Source organism: Dermacentor albipictus, chromosome 4, assembly GCF_038994185.2.
Source record: "Dermacentor albipictus isolate Rhodes 1998 colony chromosome 4, USDA_Dalb.pri_finalv2, whole genome shotgun sequence".
NCBI classification, from domain to species: Eukaryota; Metazoa; Arthropoda; class Arachnida; order Ixodida; family Ixodidae; genus Dermacentor; species Dermacentor albipictus.
The window spans coordinates 145,511,501-145,524,035 of record NC_091824.1 but is presented as its reverse complement, the minus strand read 5'-3'; positions in this window follow the sequence as shown (position 1 = coordinate 145,524,035).

Here is a 12,535-nt window from a genome sequence, read left to right as displayed (position 1 = left end):
CCTGTACTTGTTTCACCGGTAGGTACCCGGCGGCAGCACTTGCCTCCCACAGCCATGGCGAACGCTCTTCAACAAGGCCGTCTGTGGTTGGACAAGAGGCACCTAGAGACCATGCCTCTCACACAAAATATCTATTGGGCCGTCTTTGAAGATGTCAATCCCAGAAGCCAAGCATCAGGACAGGGGACATCTCTACCCATTAGAAGAAACCGGTGGGTTTCCGGTGGCACCGGGATTAGAAATCAGTTGTCGAGGCAGATACTCTACCACAGTGCCACCGCTGCAGTAGAGTTTAATAATAATAATCACCGGCCGTTCTCTAACGTGCACGTAACGCACAATGTGCGAACTTTACTGCATTTCGCCCCCATCGAAATCCAGTATTCGATTCCGTGACTTTGTGATGAGCAGCGCAACACCAAAGCCACTAATAACCACGGTTGGTCAATGATTCTTTATTCGTTATTTTAATGAGTAATCATAAATATGGCATCAATCTATTGCAAAGCAAGACACGATACCTTTTTTTTTTTTTTAAGGATTGAATCACCAGTTCAAAGCGCATGTCCTAGAGGCTACGACTTTTAGTAAACGAAGGCGGGCAGATAAATATTATCTTGAAAATCATCGGGTAGTTTTGTTTCAAGGACTAACCATTGAAAGTAATCGCACGGCTTAGGTTTGCATCAAAACTACTCGGAGAGTGTTGTAAAGTACGTCGGGACGCAATCCTGGTGCGACGCAGCATGCAAGGTAACTCTTCTTCGCAGGCGAAGTGGCACCCTGGCAGATATTAGGCGTTCCACAACACTGGCCTGATTACGAGACCCGGCACCGGCGTTACCGGTGTCGCAGTTCAGTGGTGGAGCAGTTGCAACAGGCGCAAAATCCATCAGCGTTTGTAGCTTGAAGTGCATTGCTCGTTCCACACGCGCCACTATGCACAACATGGTGCGGCATGCATACAGCCGCACAGGAGGAACACTAATGTTTGTGCCCACGACGTTCAAGCCAGCAGCGGAAGGAGTGATGCTGTCCTGGCTTTGCCGCATAGCTGATTGAGCGAAGCTGGATGGTGTATCCCCTAGGCTTCATTTTTATTGCGATAACGACTACTGGACAATCCAGGCGCAATTCTGCCGTCGCCGTCGCCGTGATGTTCCATATAAATCCCGAGAGCAATAACACTGTCGCCGCGCACCCTGCACGTATGTGCGAGTGAAAGTTTGCGAGGGGAGCCAACGGTCGCGGCTCAATCTCGCCCACGCGAAGGACAATGAAGTGGGGAGGAAAGCTTGCCGTGGTGCCGTCACGAACGAAACACACAACGTTGTGAAGCACCCAGCTTTGCGATGCACCAAGTGGAAGGGAGAAAGGAGGCGTTGTTCTATTCCGGCTGCAAGTGCGCACGTGGCGGCTGCGAGTGGTCGCGTGGATATATCTTGAGAGGGTCCTGCATTGGGGGGCAGAGTCTAGGTGCGTCGGCGGCTCACAGCTTCGTACGTGCTGTGTGTTCTGGGCGCTCAGTCTGCGTTGAAGCGATAAAGAGCATGAAAGTCACCTCACTCGCTGCTGCTGCCGCGTTTCCTCATGCCAGCGAGTTTCCGCGGGTGTCGAGTATGATTTGTTCATATTTGCTGTTCGCGCTGACACCATGCTAGTTAATTTAGTTATCAAATCAATGTTTACAAGTTCATGCGGCCGATAAAAAGTACTGTCCTTACTTCGCATAACTGACGTTTCGAGCGGAACTGCGACTTTTTTGATGCGAAAGCGTCAGATGGCCCATTGACCTAAAACGCCAGCGTCTTTCATCTGTAACGGCAAAACGGCACTTAAATTCGCATTGCCATTGGCTGCGAATTTCTACTGTCAAGCGTGGCGTGAAGAAAGCGGTAACGTCAAAATTACCGTGGCTTACTCGGAAGCATCCCGATTAGATCGTCTGGCCATCGGCCAAGGTAGCGACGTCATGGATCGAAGTGCACAGCCATTGTGCTATTTAGGAGGCTTTGGCAAAGCAGGCGTTAGGGAACACCTGCTGCCGCGCTTCGTATTTCGTGAAAAAAGAGGGCATCCCAGGCTGCTGCTGCTCGCTGGCCTGGGCAGCACGTACCGGTGGGGTACGTGCTCTTAACGCCAGACACGGAGGACCTCTCAAGCCGTTCAATTAGACATTAATGCACTCACATTCGCAATTCATAAGGAGTGCGTAGGTGTAATCAGATTGGCCTTTTTCGTGCTCTTTCTTTTTCTTTGTTTCAGTCACACGCACTGGGCTTCTCCCGTAGCTCTGCAGACGGAATGTTGCACGCCCGTAGCGCACGCGCGCCGTCTATACAGAGACAGCACGACGCCGATGGAGCCGTCGATAGCGCGAACGCGTCTCGAGAGTCCGTGTTATATCTATCGCAATAAAATTAATAACAGCAACGCTGCCACTAGCCATCTGTAAAGGTGCATTCCTGAATGTGACGGGTTGCAAAAGGAGGAGCACGCTTTACAGGACAACAGTTTTAGAACGACGTTGGCAACGAGCGCTGGGATGCTGCATCAATTATCACCGGTCGTGCTCTTTCTTTTTCTTTGTTTCAGTCACACGCACTGGGCTTCTCCCGTAGCTCTGCAGACGGAATGTTGCACGCCCGTAGCGCACGCGCGCCGTCTATACAGAGACAGCACGACGCCGATGGAGCCGTCGTGCTGTCTCAACAAAAAGTCAACAAAAATTTGAAATATTTGCGGCGGGGAGTGTTATTTTTCGTTGTGGTTTAGCTCAGGGAAAAAAATGTTTGTCAAACAGCCCTTCTGTCCCCGCCCGATACCAACCTTCCAGGGCAAGCTGCATATATTTCCTTCATTTCCTACATCTCCCTCGTCATTTGACCTCACGTCCACATACACTGCGGGCTCTCTATAACACGAGTGAACATTCCTTCTGCTCGCATATTCTACGTCGTCTTGTGCAGGTCTCGCTTAACAGCTCGGTGTTGAAACCGTGTTTCTCCGTTTCACGATTCTTTCACGGTCAATCTCGCAATTATACCAAACACACGAGCGCACGAACCCTCACCACCGCGTCATTACTACGATATGCTTACACATCATTCAGATAATCCCCTGAAGAGATTCTACGTAACGTATTTCTTTAGCGTTGTCTCCGCACCTAGTAAAAATTAATCTACACCCGCAAAAGTTATATCTTCATGGAACCAAATCATTTAAAAGTTGGTTAGTGTATGCTGTCCACACTCTTTATTGAAGCTTTCACATTTATTTTGATGATTGGAACGATAGCCAATTAACCTCGGCTAATCAGTAAATATATTTTTTTTCAAGTAAATAGTCTTAGTTGCCTAATAAAAGAGTGAACAGTGTTGTGTCGGTTAAATTTGTGGATCGAGCACACACTTTCTTTAAATTTATTTATGTCAAGGTATGGCAAAAGTTATCTGAATTAGTGCTAACTGCCATGTATAGGAACATGTATACGTTCGTATTTACATGTAGCTGAGCGAAATAAGTGTAATTATGTGTGGGGTACGTGGCCTAGCTGCAGCTAGCCACCCCATGCGTGATAATATGTTCTGGGAAGAGCAACCACTGGTCGAAAAGCAGGCAACTTTCATGACCGTAAACTTGTTGTTAATTGCTTCTGAGAGAAATTTACCTTGGGGCTAATTCCACTTTCTCTATTCTAATACACGTAAAACGCAGAACTGCTTTACAGAAGAACTGCTAGGTCAATAAGAATAAAGTTTGCTGCATTTCAGAAAGTATATAAGATTTAATTTTTTTACGTCAATTTCCGAAGATTGCTTAGTTATAAAACATAGAAGCACGAAGTTAACAAAGCCATAAAACTGCACAAACGTCGAGAAAACAAACATCGCAGCTCTGTAAACGGCACCTAAGAGAACATCTCAAGCAGATAAATTTGACAGACAAGTTTATAGTTTAAGTTAAATTGATACAATGCTTGAAAAAGTTTACAATGTTTTACAAAATTTTTACAATGTTGTAAAAAATCCTACTGACAAGTAAACGTACATCTCGAATCGGTGTATAATACGTCGATTAGTTTTAGCGTTGCATAATTGGCACAGCTTAATCATATCATTTTTATTACTGACTTACAGAGCTATAACTTTGATGCTTGATCTTTTGAAGCTTTTTCAATCTTGAACAATTTCTGTAAAAAAAAGGCAGTCTAAAGAATAACATTAACTGCTACAGTCCCTAAATTTTAACAGTTCTTTCTAAATGCGTCAAACGTGATCAAAATCGGTGCAATTATAGGCGATAAAAATGATTACCCAGTTTTTATGTACTTAGAAGCCGCTCACATAAAGCGTCCTCTTACAGAACTTTATCCGTGCTCACAAAGACAGTAAATGATATAGCCACAAGAAGTGACCATCTGCTAGTGATAAAAAAAATAAAGCTAATGCAACGCGTAGCACAGCATATTTTTTTTAGAAAGGTTCCTAATAAATACCAATCTAAAGGCAAAAACTTGTAAATCTAGGACATTGTGGGTGACTGATGCTATACACAATTCTAAAGTAATAAGTATCACAAGCGTCTTCTCATTCCTATCATGTGTTAGATGGGGACATTTTCTCTCACTCGACCTAAGTAGACCAAAATATTTTGGAAACAAAAAGAAAAAATAGTATAGTAGATTTAGAAGAGGTCATCCTCTTAAGAGAAAGCTTTAGCTCGGGCCCAACTCCGACGCGGCCTATTCAAATACAGGTAAAACGCAAAAACGTTTTTATGAGATAACTCCTCGACCGATTTTGATGAAACTTGTTGCATTTGAAAGAGAAAGTTAAATTCTAGTGACTGTTGGAAGCGGAATTTCGATTTAGGGCTTGAAGTTTCTTGAAACGATTTTCAAATATTTGACCTTTTGAAAAAAATAGAAGCACGAAGTTTACAAAGTCATAGCTCTGCATCAGAAACTGATATCGCGGTTCTGTAAACGGCATCCATTAGATCATTCAAAGCGGACAAATTCAATATGTCATTTTACATCTTACGTGAACTTGTTACGTTGGTTACAATGGTTTTGCAAAAGTTGTATTTTCCTATAAATAATTTTTTTTATATTCATGTGTAACATATCAATTTTGTCCGCTTTAGATGTACTATTAGATGCAATTCACAGAATAGTATTATCATTTTTAGTGGTTGAGTTACAGAGTTGTAAACATGATAGTTAGTTTCGTTTTTCGAAAATTTTCTATTTTTGCCAATTTTTAATAAAATATTGACAACCTAACTCAAAAATTCGAAACCAACAGTCACTAGATTTGAACTTTGTCTTTTAAATGCAACAAACTTTGTCAAATTTGGTGCAGTGGTTGCCGAGAAAAGCTCATTCTCCTTTTACATGTATTTAGATAGGAGCACTGCAGCTAAAGCTTCTTCTTAAAGTCAGTGCCTTAGCAGCCCATAACGTCAAATAAGGGGCACAGCCGTGGGAAAAAAATCATGAAGTGTAAAGATAGTTCACTTTCCTTTTAACTTAAACCTACACATTTGATATAGCGTGGCATGTTCAGAGGGCACGGGAGGACCCAACTGAAACAAAATATGTGCGTTCGCTTAACTGTTGCTCTCTGCTTTTCGAAATGAGGGCTCCGCAAGCCAAGTACCGATAAAAACCGAACAAGGAGGTCCACATCAAGACCCGCATTTTGTATTCTTTCATTTCATTTCCGCACTATTTCCATATACGCCACGCTCAGTCACTCATCCTGGTAATAACGATGAAGACCGCTCTAGGAGACCGCTCTAGCAGACCTAGAGCGGTCTAAGGAATGTGTTCTAACTTTAACTGTGATTTAATTTGGGTGACCCAGGGAAAACATGGGGAATGAGGGATATGGAAATTCAGGACGACGAGTAAAAGAACATGGTGAAAGCAGGAGCCAACGTTTCGACAAGTGGACTTGTCTTTTTTAAGGCGACATGTGCTCTCCTTGGCCTAGTATGGATAGGTGCGGTTCTTGTAAAGGGGAGAGGGTAATTGTGGTGGGCGAGGTAACGACGGAGGGTGTGTAAGCGGCGAAGGTGTAGAATTGAAAAGAAAGACGATGCGCTACTGAACGTCGGTGGAGGAATGCGAGATACCGCCGTGTGTCAGCCGGTTGATTTGTTATTGTAGGTCCCTCTTTTCGTGGAAGGGGCCTGTATGACGACGGGGGAGGGGAAATTCTCGTTACTTGATAATATTCGATGGTATTTTCATAGGCTGTTGTTTATGTATGGGAGGGCATCAGAATATTTCGTTATAAAGGCTGGTGGTCTCTCAGTCTCGTGCAGACTGCTTCTTAGCTAACTCCGGTTCCCTCTCCAATCTTGACGCGACGTCCTGAGCCCTGTTGAGAGGAACTCGTTGGCAATTTCTGCTAGCGTTGCTTTAGGGTCATTTGTGTGGTGTATATAATCGATGTCTTCACTACAGATTCTTCGTGTTCGTTTCGCTTGCCTACGAAAATTCCTCACTTGCAGTGTCGCGGGGGATGACTGGTGAAGTCTAAATAGTGCTGGCTGTCTGTAGACTCCCGGTAAAGTGTCCTTGTCAGTTTGCCATTTTCTATATAAACCGTCGTGTCCAGGAAGTTGATTTGACTAGGAGAGTTGGTGGCAGTAAACTTAATGCTCGTGTAAAAGTGGTTGGAATGGCTAATTAGGTCAGTTATTGCGTTTGTGCCGGGTTACGAAGTTATCGATATGTCGTGCAATGGTCGCCAAAGGCAATGATCGCCTTAGCTCCCGCTTAGTGGACGAGAACCGGGGCTGCTCTGAGAACGCGAGTGGGAGTGAGAGAAAGGACGCTAGGAATGGACTCCCGCAGTAGAGCCCTTCACTTGTGCTTCAGCCGAGCAATCAGGTGATCTGGTACAACGACGGATGGTGGGAGGGCTTATTTCACGGCTGCGATGGCGGCCCTCTCTCATCTTTTCACCTGCAGCCTCATGGGCCGCCCTGCCTCCCCTCCCCTAGGCAACATGAGGAGGCGCGCACCCATAGTTTTTCGTTGTCCCCGTAGATGGCGTAGCTCCAGATTGTGTTCCCTTAGAAAACCGAGCACACGATGGCGCCACAATACGAGAGCCTGGAGGCCACCGGATCAATAATTCTCGGTGTTTTGAATTCTGCGCGCTCCCTTCCACCGTAAGCTGTCTGAATGCCACTGTAGATGTCGTGTCCTACCAACGTCACTACCACAATGCTTAAAAATGTGCTACATTGTAGGCGGCATATTCACAAGGGCCGCTTCCTCATTCTCTTGGAGGCGTTGTCATAACAACGGCGGCTCAGCGGATCCGCAGCGTGCTGGTGTCAATGGCAGCATTTTCTAGACATTCATATGTTGTGAACGGTAATACCATCGATTCTGAAGTAACTTCCCTATACCTTCTGAAGGCAAAATCTTTTATTATACCACCGCCACCTGCTGTTACCCGAGTCTTGGACTGGTGCATATCGTGGTGCTTTGCCGTACTACACGTACCAGGCATGCTCGTTGAGAGGTATCCCTAGCATTACGCGGCGTTGAGTCGCGGAAGCCCGGAACATGGTTTGCTGAAGCGACAACATTGCTTATATTACTGGCGCTCGGCTTTCTTCGGATTTTCTCGGGGTACAAGACGCTCGGGCTTAGAACGCACATGAAGCGTTGTGCGAATAAAACTGCCGGATTTTTAAACGAAGATTGTCGTCCCTTCTGCACATTGACCAGGCCTTTCCACACGCTCATCGTGTTCCCTCTTTCGCGAAGTGACTGGCCCACATTGAAACGATTCGGAATGTTTTCGGCACCACAAATCATTCATAGGCACTACAGGTTGTAGTGCGTTGGAGAAAATGAATAGCGAAAAGGTAATGTCGCTTTTTTTAAACAACGGGAGCCACAGTAGAGCTCTATCCACTCCAGATGCATTTGAGTTCACGCAGAAATGAACCCGTCTGTCCTCAGGAGGCGCCAGCAGAAGCACTGCAAGTCATAAAGATGTTCCACACTTTAAGAAGAACGTGCCATGTCCAAAGTATCTACGTCGTCCTGCGTATGCGTTTTCTTCCTTGCTTTTTCTCCTTTGCTACTAGAAAAACGAAATGGCTTGAGATTTAGCGCAGGTTTTCAAGCCTTGCCGCGTCAAAGTCTGGGTATACTTTAAAATTTCGTGGCATTATTGACGCGTATGACATCGGCATTGCTCTGTTTACTCCGCGAAACCTCAATATCATCGTGAAGTCCGACGCTTGTGACGAAGAATGACGTTGAGCCAGATAACTGGACCTACATGTCCAGCTAACGCCAAGAAAGAACCGCATCTGACATCTCAAAACAGGTTGATCTCAAATTGGGTGTTCTGTTTTGATTTGAAACATCCAGCAGAGACAAAAATACGAAACAAAAGCGTTATCGTGCTCCTAAACAAATTGTGCCTGGGTGTGTCGCATTTTTATCTTCGCGCAGATGAGAACTCCGAAAAAAAGAAAACACTATATATATATATATATATATATATATATATATATATATAATGTCACGGAAAGACACAGACGGCCAGCCGTCTGCCAGAACGCCTGGTTTTCTTCTGCCTTTTCATCTTCTCCGACCCCGCCTGCTTTTCGGAGGACCGCAAAAATTGTGTGTGTAAATATTTGAAACCAATAGGTTTAGCTCAGCTTGTCGCATAGCAAATGCGTGGACCTGGCATTATTCATAGCTATAACACCCAGAATAAGATGTTTGCTGGAGCGATCTGCATAATTGCCTAACAGGGTTCGCACGGCATTTGACTATTTCACGCTTTTCAAAGGTCTGTGACGTTTACAAACAAAGTGTGCTTCTTTTAGCTCGGAGTACTTGTTCTGCGTCTTTAGTCAATCTGCGATAGTGAGTGACTGTCCTAAATGGAGCATTCTTGCACGAAGAGACAGTATTGCAGTATAGCCTATGGCGTTCAGGTCTAGTCAAACACGTGGAAGATTGCGCTCTGACACCTACATTACGCAGCATCGGAAGCCGTGTGTTACGTTCCATGGCAAGTTACAAGCCTTGGAATTTCGTTGTTTTATTGTTAATTTCTAAAAACTGCTAAGCGGCATTTCTGCATTTCTGAAGTTTGAACGATCCGACTATTTTACATATATTTTCAAGGCATCAAAGCTCAAAGTCCTCCTAGTGGGCGTTCACTAGGAGTGGACACTAGTGGACACAAGGTTATCTTGCTCTATTTGCTATGTATGTCGCCTATATGCAATAACCATAAGCAGTTCATAGCACTCGTATCGTTCACCACGGGTTTTGTTTTTAGTTTTTATGTTCAAGCATCCAGGAGAGAAAGTGTTCAGTGAAGGTGAAATTTTCAGTACAAATACCTTTCCTCACTGGTTACAGTAAATTGAATCTTGTAAGTGGACTTGAGCGAATGCAATCTGAAAGGTCGGTCAAACACTCGCTCATCAGTTTTCGTTTTGTTAGCGTTGTTGTTGCGTAATCTTAGGCTAGACGTTATTCTCAGCTTCAGAGCCCGAGTGCCGCACTACCAAACTTTTGTCATATCTCTGACGAACCGAAGTTCTAATTCCTGCAGAGGCGTTTCGTGTCGAACGACTACTACCTCCTTTTTATAGGACGCCAACCTGCTGGTTACTGCTAAGGATTTGTGTCCAATGTCTTGGCGGACAGTCAAAATGAGAAACAAATATATCATCGAAAAAGCCAATTCCGGAAGTAAACGGGGTCGCTGTCTTGTGAAGTTCAAGGAAGAAAAATAAATCTGTCGACCATGTCACAGAGACATGTATCTTACTGGGCGTCCCCTTTGCCCCTGTGTTAAAGGATCGAAGTATAGTTCCGTGTTCCCCTTTTATTTCCAAGTGAGTTAACGCTAACACTTTTTGCGGAGGTCTGTGTACTTTACTTTCGAGCATCTTCGACAGGGCCCCCAAAGTGGCCCCAGGATATGTCCGGCCACCGCCATTCTTGCTTCTATTTGACGTGCGTCAGAACACCCTTCTAACGAAACCACCACCGCGGGGGCACGGCAACAGCAAGAGCTAGCAAAAGACATGCGAGGAAAGGAACGGGAGTCGCCTGTAAGGCGGCAGCACATTCGTCCTTTGCTTAGTTGGCTTGAGCGTGGCCTGCGGCACTTCGCCTTCGTTTTTCTTTTGTGGGTTGGACTCGGTGAGCTAGCTAGCAAAAATGCAACTGTGGTTGCGGTGACTCTAGCAAAACGTGGCGCCTTTTAAATTCCTTTCTTTTTTCTTCCCCTTGCAGCAGCAACAGGCCGATCGAGAACTCCGTCTGTGTGCGTATCAGTGAAGTTCGGGTTTCCTGCCAGGGGAGAGATGTGCAGAGGAAAGACATGCGCGTCGTTACAGAAGGCACGGACTTTCCAGAAGTGCTCTTGTGCTTTTCGCGTGGTATAACGAAGGTCTGTCTGCCTGAGTTCAATGTGTTTGCTACATTTGTTGATCTGCAAGAGGTGAAGCAAAGTTCTCCGGCATGTGGCAGATGTGTACAGACGTGCACCAGCGGATCACAGTCGCATCCTGTAACATCGTATTTCAGGAGTGCTCTCTATAGTACTGCTTGCCACTTCCGCAATTTATGCTTCAATTTCGGGCTGTCTTCTTATGAAGCGGAGAAAGGTTACGTTCTTTCAGTTATGACTTCACGTGCGTGAAGATTTGAGCTGACAGTAAATTCCCAGTGTCCCTTCCACTAAAAAGATCTGAGTTCCCGTCTTTGTCTTCCCACAAGAATTCTGACATTCCTTAAAGAGATGGGCAATAATAATGTTTCAAGGTACGGAAAAGGTCGTGAAATCCGCGTGTTCGTGATTACGCGTGTTTATTTATTTATCTATATTATTGTCTCTCCTTGAATATTAAGGAAAATAGCAGAGATTTGGAAGTGACAACTTGTCCAAGTTACTGCACTGTATAAACTCAGCGCTAGAAGAAAATGGTGGCGACTAGTTAGTCAGTAGATTTTTCTTCATAGTTCTCGAAGTGTTTATGATAACACAAACAATAAACGGCTCTTGTCGCTTGTTTTAGTTTGCTTTGCAATTTATTTAGCAGGCCGTGAAGTCGCACAGGCTCGCCTGACTTTCTCTTCTTGTGTGCTGACCCAAAAACATTCACGGAATTAAGCATATCATCACATTGCTTGAAAACGTGCAGCGCTTCCTCTTTCTTTTTCGTACGTTTTGCCGGCGTGCTTTAAAATCAAGTCCTTACTGTATAACGGGAATATCAATTTTTTATTATTTCCGCTTCATGGGGAGAAAGAATCTATTGAAAAGCTGCTTGGCAAGTTTCGATGCTGCTCTTCTACTGCAACCACGCCGACGTGAGTCGGCGTGACATAATAGCAGTGCGTTAGCGCACAAAATGTGGCTAGAAAGCTTTGAAACATCGACTCCCAAAAGAATACGTATAGAACAAAAAAGAGAGATAACAAACCACGCAATTGTGATCAGTGCGTAAACCGTGTTCGAAGGACTACATTTTATTTCCAACTGTAGTGAGCCGAAAACCTTTACGAGCGCCTTCAAGATGGTGCGTCTGCCTTTGTTTCTATCACCCGTAAGTGGACTTTCTGTACAATACACGACATCCATCGGGGCAGAAAGCACCGAGAGCCACCTCGTTCCTCAGTCAGCTGAGTGCCGGGCGTAAGACTGCGCTATGTTTTTTTTTCTCCGATGCTGCCAGCACTTGAAGGTTGTTTTCGCTGCAGGCAGTCACTTTCGCTGTCACTGAGGCATCTCTGTGATGTTGCTTCGAATCGCCATCGGGGCAGCTTCCTTCGTTACTCCTGCAATTTCGCTCGCTTCGATGGCGATGGATTTTCCCGTGGTTCCGTTCGCCCAACTCGCGGTTCATCGAATTGATCGGCAGCAACTGTTGTTGCTTTCCAGCGCAATACCTTGAGAGGGGAGTCGATAACCTATCTGAAGTGATTTTTATTGGTGTTCAGCGCTGCCAAGCTCGCGAATTCTGAAGGAAGATGGATGGTAACCGCGGCACACTGATTGGCCAAGAGAAGCAGTCTCGGATTGCACTAATGTGTTGCACGTATATAGCGGCTCGAAACCGTTCATGAAGCACTAGGTAAGACTTTCATGTAGAACGCGAATACATGTCGTTGACAGGCCCAGCTCGGTGAATGATAGAAAAACATTCAGAGCCATTCCACTCTGTGGAAGTGGATGACTAGCGGAGCTGTATGTAACAATAAATAAATTAAAGTAGAACAACAAAGTAATTTCTCACACCTATGTATTTTTGTATGCTCATTTTTGTATTACCGTTTATCCTGTCACCACAGTAAGTACTGCTTTATGGTTACTATGATAGAGGGCCCTGGGTTCCTTGACTACACTGGAGATTGAAGGCCGAACTTTCCCAAGAGAAAAGCCAAGGGACACTCTCCGTCGGGAACAAGTCAGCCACAGCTATGATGAGATTTGGGTCCACCGAGAGGATCCAGCCAAAT